This window comes from Protopterus annectens, chromosome 2.part1 (assembly GCF_019279795.1).
Source record: "Protopterus annectens isolate FY-2018-M chromosome 2.part1, PAN1.0, whole genome shotgun sequence".
Taxonomy (NCBI): Eukaryota; Metazoa; Chordata; order Ceratodontiformes; family Protopteridae; genus Protopterus; species Protopterus annectens.
In genome coordinates this window covers 51769542-51779771 of record NC_056729.1, presented here as the reverse complement: position 1 = coordinate 51779771, position 10230 = coordinate 51769542, and the positions used below count along the sequence as shown (strand labels likewise).

General features: G+C 38.3%; 1 protein-coding gene across 1 annotated transcript in view; it reads left to right on the top strand.

The window, feature by feature from the left end:
• The first annotated feature begins 809 nt into the window (after nt 1-809).
• SLC38A1 (solute carrier family 38 member 1) overlaps nt 810-10230 on the top strand; it is an 830305-nt gene continuing 820884 nt past the window's right edge. The window contains exon 1 of the mRNA XM_044062017.1: nt 810-917. The gene's annotated coding sequence lies outside the window, so the exon portion shown is untranslated. The remainder of the gene's footprint in view (nt 918-10230) is intronic.

Here is a 10230-nt window from a genome sequence, read left to right as displayed (position 1 = left end):
ATGTTTCCTCTTTTTTTATTGTTGCCAGTAGTATGTTGGTCATGTATTGTGGTTTTCTACCTACTACACATATTCAAAAATCACATTTGTTGAAGGGGATTCAGAAAATTGTGTGAAGGAGTAAATTAAGCCTGAAAATAGGGACATGCCACCAAAATATGTATATCATGTGCAGAGGTAAATCAGACCTGAAACACACATACCACTCAGCTGTCCAGATTTTTGCCTCATATTTTTAGCCTGTTCCTCATACAAGTTCTGGCAAATCACTGAGGTTTGAAGTCATTAATAACAGACATTCGATTTTCAGAATTCATAGCCTTCAGAAAATGCAGGATAGCACAACACATTTTATTATAGCAAAAATTTACAAGAACAATATTTAAAAGTTGTCCTTATTTTTGCACCCCCAAATAATTTTGGCTTTGTCCAAATTTCTTGTGTTAAGAGGAAGACAGATATGCCTGAAGAAAAAAAAAACATTCCTCAACAATAGGGACAGTTGAGAGGTATTTTGTATACTTAATTAATAGATTAGCATATTTGATGCACATTTCAGTTTATCCTGTTCGTACTGCAACAGAAACACAGAATGAAAAATAATAACAAAGTAGCAAAGATTGATAAACATAACAATGGACAAAAAACAACTTCGCCCTTATTTGTGTAGTTTTGCAACCCCCTATAGCAAGATAGTAGACTGAGCTCAAAACTGAATCTGATCTAATTCGCCAGCTCATACAAAGAAAATTTAAATTTGAGCCAACTTTGAACCAAGAGTATTATTTAAGGATTATGGCAGAGTGTCACTGATGTCGTAGTATGGCTTTTGTCACGTGGTACTTGTTTCTGATGCAATCTGGACTTGCTTTTGCCAGGGTTTGTAGGACTGGTACAGGTGTACCGTACATATACAGGTTTGTTGCATTTCAAATAATTATTTGTTTTACTTCTTTATTTGCTTTGGTTATTTGTGATACGGACAATTTCTAAGAAAAATGTTGGTCATTTGCTTATGTTGTGTCTTACAATTTGAATACGGATGTGAACATGCTTATTTATTATTTATGTTTTTTTCTATAACTTGAACATTAGCAAGGTAAACAAACAACAAAAGGACTTTATATGAAAGCGTAGTTTCGGATCGATTTCCGATTTTGTAGAAACCGGATTGACAGCCACAAAAAGATGCTTCAGGAAGTGCTGCCGTTACATCAGTTTACTGTGGAAAATGCAAACATTTTTTGACACTTGTATTTTTGGTACACGTTGTAGCGCTTTACCACCCGCGAATCTAAAACAGAAACGTTTAATTTGTTATTGTTTAAGGTAACCTTGGAGGTTTGTCGGTGGATACTGTCTTTCACCGAGCTGAACGCGGGCTAATGTGTGTATGGGGTGTAAAATGCATGGTGGGAAGTATAAGCAAGCATGTCTTAAGGTGAAAAGAGAGGACATGAGTGTGTCAGCAGAGACATGGTTTCCAACCAGTACAGAATGCTACTGAATCTATTTCTAAACAGGTTTCTGATTTATCTTGAAGTATAAACGATAGTAGCTAAATCATTTCGATGATTATAACTTCAAGGACAGATGCTTAAGAGCGCCCATTTACCTTTGTCGGCAAACCACAGCGTCACCATGTCACTGCACGGGGGCGGAACTCGTTGAGTATTTGTCGTGGTGGCACCTGGCGCCTCTATTTCTTTATCGTAAGCCGTCACTTGAACAGTATTTTTCTATAAAAGGACTGCTGCTGCCTGGGGATATTTTGAACTAAAGTCTGGGAGGGAGCCCATCTTCCATTTTCTGCTTAAACATACAATATACTGCAGTTATTCTAATACTGATTACTTGAAAGTAAAACATAAAGGGTAAATATGGAGATTTATTTTTTGACTCGCAGTCTAGTCGCACTACTTCCAAAATCAAGAGCAAAGCCTAAATAATCTTTGGCAAAGTCCCCCAAGTCTCAGACACATTATCCTTCCTTGTTTCTTACATTTTTAATGCTTGCTGCATAGCTCTCAACGAATCAGGGGCGAATCCATCGGTGAAAATCAGGGACACTTTTAAAATATTAGTACTACTAACTTGTGACATTGACAGAATAGAATGTGAACTGATGTTAATTTTCCGAAGGAAAGTAAGTCTGTTACTCTATTGCCATTATTTATAAAGTATAATTTTATCTACCTTAGTTGCCAGTTTAAGAGGGAGAGCTACAGTTTTAGTCAAAGTCTGGGACAGTTGAGAGGTTTGATTTATTCATTGATTTAGAAGTTTGACAGCATAAACATGTGCGAATTAACACGCCATTTTCCGATGTAAAACAGTATTGTTAATTGTTAGAACTGTGATCAGCCAAAACATTTCACTTCCCGAACATAATACTGATAAAATTATCAATGTCAGTAGATACACAGAAATATTTTGAAATAAAAATTGAGGACTTCACTAAGAATCAGGACAGCTGTGAAGTATACTTTGACTATATCTGGCAACAGTATCATTTTGTGGTTTTCAGTGACTCACATTGATTTTTGTTAATGGCCCTCTCCCGAATAGCCGACTGGGGTGCATTTGGATGGTAGGCTTGAAAGAGTAATTTGGCTACTTTTATTCAACCTGAGATGCTTACAGTCCTGACTGTGGTGTGAAGTTGTTCATATGTTACTGATTTGTCACAGGTTTCTTAGTAGTCATCACAGGTCTGTACTAGTTAAGCACTCCTGAACAGACTTTTAGTGATTCTTTATTCTACTTGGAATTTTTTTCCTAACCAGTCTGTTGTATGGATTATTTAACTGAAGTAACACCATGCAGATAACCTTGACCAAAAATTGTAGTCCCGTTGTATCAATTGCTGTGTCTAACAGCAGAAGACAATAAGACAAAATTTCACATAAAAGCCAAAATGGTGTCCAGAGAGGTTTTAGGATAAAAGTACAGATGGAGAAAAAAGAATAAATAACCAAAAGTGATTTTCTTGCATTAACTCCGTGCACGGGTAGACTGTTAAGTCCAGAATTGTAGAATGAATTATCTGCAGTCCAGTTTGCCGTATGGCACTGCTTTTGATCATTAAATATCTTGACTTAATGTGCTTATTTGAAGGCTGTTGATTTTTTTGCATGAAGCCAAGGTCACTGTCAGCTTCAGTTTTACACATACGCGCATACAGAGTACACATGATTAAAAATAGGAAATAACAAAGGTCTGGTGGTCCAGATCAGCTATTAGAACATAATGTAATAGCAGCACATTTGAAAAATATGTTTTCTTATTTTTGAATAGATATAATGATATAACTGTAAAAGTAAGTAACATTTAAACAAATTTAATTTAATATCAATGGTGATTATGAAATTGTTAATAAATTGTGTATGTAAATAATTTAAGTTCTAGTAGTTCACTGGATATTAAGGTTGATGTCATATAGCTGAATTGATAGTCCTCCAAATTGCTCATAGGTTTACCTGCCATAGTGAGTGTGTGTGCATCCCGCAATACATAGGCATTTTATTCAGTGCTAGGAAAAGGGTGTGATGAGTTATCTATATAAGGCTAGATACAACAATCAAGCATACTTAATGAACCAAAGGTCACCTTTCGTCATTCTCTACATATTCTTGTGTATTTATAAATGGCACCCTGTTTAGGCAGTGTATTTTCTCCTGGGTTTTTCTGTACTGCAGTTCAGTCTTAAGAATCTTTTCATCTAAACTGCAGATATATAGTTCGTGACTTAATATAAATATTTGTAGTTTTGCATAAGAATCAAAACTCCTTTTAGTTCTCAAAGTAAATTTATTGGTACAAAAAGAAATGTATACATTTTTATAGGACAGCTGGCCAGAAGTCACTTGCAGAGCTGATTCCCAGTGGACTGTTTTTATGAATATTAATGCAACATTGTGCTTATTAACAAACCTTTAAAATCAGAGGGTTTCTAAATATCATTTTATTTATTTAGTTATTTATTTCAGTTTGATGACCGGGGAAGTCCACTGGGACAAGAAGAGCCCGTTTTCAGTGGAGGCCCGGGGAGATAAGCTCCAAATAACAAGACAATTAAACTTAGAAATTACAAAATGAATTAATGCTATGCAAGAAATATACAACAAGAATTTTCACATAAACATACATACATATAAAGATTAAAAATAATGTATCATAAAAATACAGAGCAGTATAACATACTTCTTGCGGTGGGCAACCCATATAGTACAAATGAGTAGGTAATAAAAGAAGTCACTGAGAGGAGTAATACAGGTAATGGAGTGTAGATATAAAATAAATAAATATTGGATCTCCAGAAATGATGACATCAAATAAGATCATCAAGGTGCAGTAGGACAATTGTCCAGTAGTGACATGTGGGGTGAATTGGTAGTAATGAGAGGGTAAGGGGGGAGTTAAGTAGGAGATTGACATGGACATGTCCATTTAGAGGTTAGATGCAAGAACAAGTGAGATTTAAAGTTGGTATGATTAGGAATAGTGCGAAGGGGTGGGGGAGGGAGAGAGAGTGCTATAATTTAGCTATGGAGTAGGACAGCAGAAGATAACCTGGGGAATGAGAGGGTTTGTAGATTTGTAGGAGATTTTGGTTTTCTGATCAGAGAAGGCAGTTAGGAATATAGGGGGTAAATGCGGTAGTGAGAGATGGGCAGTTGGAAGGACTGAAGATGAGTTTGTGGGCATTAGTGAGCTGACTGAATTTCAAGTGGTTGGGGAGTTTGAAACATTGCAGGGAGAAGAGGGATAGGCAGTGGTGGGTAGAATAATTAGAATTGGTTGCGAATTAGTAATTTTATGGTAGCAGGACTCGAGTTTAGATTGTAGGCTGAGTTGGAGGTTGGTTAACAGAGGTGCACCATATAAAAAAGAGGGGAGAAGGTAGGAGGAGGCTAAGTTTTTTCAGGTAGAGGGACTGAGATAGCGGTTGTGTCTGTAGAGGAGTCCTAGTTTTTGGTGTGTTTTTTTTATGGCAGAGTGAATATGGATATCTTAATTTTAGGTTTTCATCAATGGTAATGCCTAGTAGTTTGGTACTGGATACAATTTCGAGAGAGGAGTTGGTGTGGCTGAGTATGGGAAAGGAGTTTTTGTTAATAGTGTTGTTCCTAGAAGGTGTGAAGATCATCAGCTTAGTTTTTGTTTCATTTAGGGCCAAGTAATGGTTTGTATCCAGGATCCAGTTTTAGAGAAGGCGGATTGAGTTTTGAATAGAAGTTCAGATGGGGAGTGAGCCGAGCAGATGATTGTTAAGTCATCAGCGTACTGTATGAGAGAGGATTCAGGGATGCTGCTGTGGAAGTTGTTGATAAATATGTTGAAGAGGAGGGGACCAAGCACAGAACCTTTGGGTACTCCAGTGGGAGTTGGTAGGAAGGGGGAGGTGGAGGTTTTCCATTGTACAGCTTGTTGACGATCAGAGCAGTAGCTAGAGAACGAAGCAATGGTGGAGGGAGAGAGGTGTAGAGTGGAGAGTTGTGATAGGAGTAGGGGGTGGGAGACAGTGTCAAAAGCTTTAGATAGGTCAAGGAATAGGGTTGAGACAAATTTGCCAGAGTCATTTTCTAGGTTAATAGTTTCAAGAAAGGAAAGGAGGGCTGTCATGGTGCTGTGATTAGGGCAGAAGCCGTGTTGAGTGGGGGTGAGGATGTTGTTTTGTGTAAGGTATGGCATTAGTTGAGAGTGGATAACTTTTTCTAATATTTTGGAAAGAGGGGAGAGGATAGCAATAGGCCTGAAATTTGTAGTGTTAGTGTTTTTGCCACCCTTATGGAGTGGGATGATATAAGCTTGGCGCCAGATAAATGGGACATAAGATTCCTGGATGGATCTATTTATTAAGATAGAAATGAGAAAAGCTATACTGTTTGCAGCTAGTTTAAGGAAGGTTGAAGGTAGGTTATCAGGAGCATTGCGGCAGGGTTTTAGTTTGAGGAGCAGCTGTTTTATCTTAATTGTGGGGATGGGTTTTAGGTGATAAGTGGGGGAGGGATGACTGTTACTGAGGGGAAGAGGAGGGTAGGGAGAGTTGGGGGAGGAGGGGCATGAGGGAAAGAGGAGAAGACTTTAGCTATGCATTCCATGAAGAAGGTATTGAAATTAGTGGCAGTCTCAAGATCTGTGAGGTTGGGGTCGGGGCAGGGGTTATCTTTATTTCCAGGGTGTAGGATGGAGGAGATAGGTTCATAGGTTCATAGGTTTATACTAGGCTATCTGCCCTAAGGCATTTATAAGCCTAGCCCAAATTTTTGTGGCTTACGCCACCCCTTATATGAAAAAATACTGTGCCCATTAGTTTGTTGTGCCTCTGTCCAGCAGTGACACAGAGATGATTCCCGGGGTAAACCTACGATCTCCCATCCACAGGTCTAGATTTCTCTTGAACAGAGTCAGCGAGGTGCTCTGCCTCACATGGACCGGGATTTTATTCCACAGCATAGGGAGTCTCTGAGTGATAAATCTATCCCTCCAGCACGTCCTATTTATATCCGTGCTAAGGTTTAAGTCGCTTGCTCTAGTGGTTTTGGTGGATTTGGATTTTTGAGGTGGAGCATGTCCATTAATTCCGGGTTGGACATGGCCTTGTATGTCAGGCACATGTCACCTCTGAGCAGACGGTATGCGACTGAATAGAGCTGGAGTTTCTTCAATCTGGCAGCATATGACAGATTTTGGAGTCCCTTTATCCTTTTGGAGAGGAACTTTTGGGGTCTCTCCAATTGCTGCAGATGTCGGGTGAGATACATCCCAAATGGGGCATTGTACTCGATCATTGGTCTGATAAGTGAAGAGTACAGGGAACAATAACCTCACTAGATCTGGATGTGAATCCTTCATGATCAGGTGGGCAATGTAGAAGGTCTTTCTAACCACTTTAGCAATGTGAGTGTCAAAAGAAAGGCCACTGTCAACCTGGGTCCCCAGGTCCCTGATAACCTCTTCTGTGCTTAGTGGATTGCCACCTATATGGTAGCTTGGGGTTACCTTGTTTTTCCCGAAGGGTATGACTATACATTTTTGGCGTTTAACTTCAGGCCATGGCTCTGGCACCAGCTATCTGTTTCCGTGAGTCCCTTCTGAAGGATATCCGTGTCTGATGCACTTTCCACTATGGCGCCCAGTTTGCAGTCGGCCGCGAAATTTGTTGGCCAAAGTCCTCCTATGCTTGCGTGCACTTCTGAGAAGTAGATGCCAAACAATAGGGGGCCAAGGACCGAGCCCTGTGGGACACCACTTGTGACCGGCTTGGAGTCTGACACAGCGCCAGCAACTCTAACCCTGTGGGTTCTGTCCTTAAGCCAGTTTGCAACCCATCTTGTGACATATGGGTTTACATTTAAGCTGGTAAGTTTTTCTACAATACCTGAGTGGGGTATTGTGTCGAAAGCCTTTGCAAGGTCAAGGTAGGCTGTATGGACTGCCTTTCCCTCATCAATGGCCTTGGTGACTGTTTCGAAGAAGTCGACCAAGTTCAAAAGGCATGATCTTCCCTTGACAAAGCCAAACTGGGTCGGGTCCAATGTCTGCAAGTCCCCTATATCTTTGTTTATGAGCTCCATTATGATCCTCTCCATAGCTTTGCAGACTAGACTTGTTAAGCTTATGGGGCGGTAATTACCAGGGTCCGTAGAGGAGTTCCAGAATTTGTTTGGGGTGGTTGAGTTCTCAGATTGGAGCTTGGAGTAGTAGTCTTTGCAATCTTTAGTTATAAGTTTTTTTTTAGGAGTTTCGGATTTGTTTAAATTCGAGTAGAATGTTTTTAGATTATTTATATGTTACTTACACAATGGATGTTAAACAAAAGGTGGCCTTACCACAATTAAATTATTATTGCCAATTAAAAACACTATTTTCAATTATATTCACGCTGTAAAATGAAAATGTTGCTTACAGGGTCATGGTTAGGAATTATAAAGCTGCTAAACTTGTTTCTGAAAGTGCATAAATAAGTTAATAACTAGGTTATGTTGAATGGGGATTTTAATAAATCTGGTAAGTCGTAATAAGAAATAAGAAGTTAATAGCTTACTTGAAAATGAAAAATAACATATTCACCTTTTTTTCTGACAGAATTTGAGTTAAAAAATGGCCACACAAGGAACGAGCTTATTAAATATTAAGTGCAAATCAAACTGAATTTGAAATAATGCCTTCATTATGGGAGGTTGTTGTAATATTGTTATGTAAAGCTTTACTAGCTTTACTGAATAGTATTTTCAAAGCAGCATCTGCAAATCATATAGAAGAAAGAGTACATTTTATGACAGCTTGAAATATAAATGTATGAAGAAGGAAATTCTGAACTGGGCCTAGAAAGACTTGAGTAATAAGGTACATTAAGCATAAGGCAGTGAGATTATTTTGTATTATTTTGTATCATAGATATATTTAGCTCTGGAATTTAAAATAAACAATAGTAGTGGTTTGATTTATGTATTTTTAAGTTAAAATATATGTCAAATACATACCTACAATAAGTAGCTACAGATAGAATATACTGATTATCCCAAGTGAATGACAGTGTAAGTAAAAAATAAATTATTAAATAATTATGTAACTGAAATGCAAAATGAAAAAGAATGTGTAGGAAAGCAAAGCAGGGATAAATGAATGGGTATTGCAGTATATTTCAGTAATGGATTAGAGGGAGGTTGCAGAGGAAGGAGAGGACATGACAAGAAGAAAAGTGGGGCAAGGTAGCAACAGTTGAAGGAGTAAGGATAAGTAGTGGAGCGGGCCCAGTGTCAACTTCCCTGTAAAAGTTGCCAAGGATGGTGAAATAATTTAGAAGAATAAAAGACATGTAGGCAAGAAGATGGTGGTTATGGTGAGAGAACCCATTCCACCTAAAGCTGACTATAGCTTTCTGTGATCTGGGATGGGCAGAGAAAATGGTCTGATTGAGTTATTTTGAACACCTAGGTAATTCTCAGTCTAGTCCTGTTTACGAAGGTCAACAATTTGTGACTTCACTGGCAAACAGTGACGGTACAAAGGTGCTGGTCACACTGGCTACAAAAACTAGGTCTGACCAAAAAGTCCAGTTTATGGAATTACAGACAGAGCAACTATGTGAAGACAGGGATGCTAATAGCTAAGAGTCTCAGTAATAGAAATTTAAACTGTGGAGTTTTCTGAAACATGCTTTGGAAGGAGTATATATATATATATATATATATATATATATATATATATATGTATTTATATATATATACACATATACGTTCAGGAGGGCTGCAAAGGGAAAGAGAAGGGAAAAAAGCATGTATTACTTGGAAGGTGAAATTAGTTATTAAGGACAAAGAGAAGACATACAGGAGATGGAGGGACATCAGTGGGAAAGTTATACTGAGGATGGAAACAAGGTAGTTAAGTATTCAGAGAGTGCTGAGGGGAAAAAGCACTGTCCATATGCATAAAAAGAGGGGGAAAAGGGACTCTTAACATGTGTGACAGAAAAAAGTAGGTGGTTTGGGTAGATGGGAATTGTCTTGGGAAGGTCAGAAGCATAGAGAGGCCAGAGAGTAGGCTAGAATATTAATTGAATACTTTTCATCAGTTTCACTAAAGACAAACAGGACAGGTCATCAGTAAGAAAATGCAGGACAGAAGAGGTATAGGTCTGTTTTATTGCTTTTGCTTTTGTTTACTAGGAAGATCCGACTGAAAAAACATTTTGAGCAGAGGCTTGGGGTGGGGAGAGAAGCTATAAAACATTAGTACAGCTAATAAAACAACATAAGTATAGACTGACATAGATAGATAGAGAGAGAGAGATGTGGGGATGCATATAGTTAATGAGTGGACAGGTGATGCATTAATGACCAAGGATTCAGGGTTGTAACTAAAGGTACACCATCTAAGCCAGGTGTACATATTAATTGCTGAAGGGGGACAACATTTTGGTCAGTTCAAAGGCATCAAGTGCCAAATCTTTGGACATATAAATAATAGCACAAAAGATTCAAGTGAACCGACAAGAAAATAGACATGCCAATAGTGACATCAAAAGCTATTAAAGGTTTGAAGTATGATAATTTTAGTCTGAGTGTTGCACCTTTGTTTGCTTGTTTAGAAAACATGCCATAGGAAAATGGTTGTGTATTTTAGAGAGTAGCATCATCAGCAGCATGGGACATTGGTATTTGCATCTGAAACTCTAGCTGCATCTCTGTGTGGAAGTAAGGACTTTAAAGGCCATATTAAAAA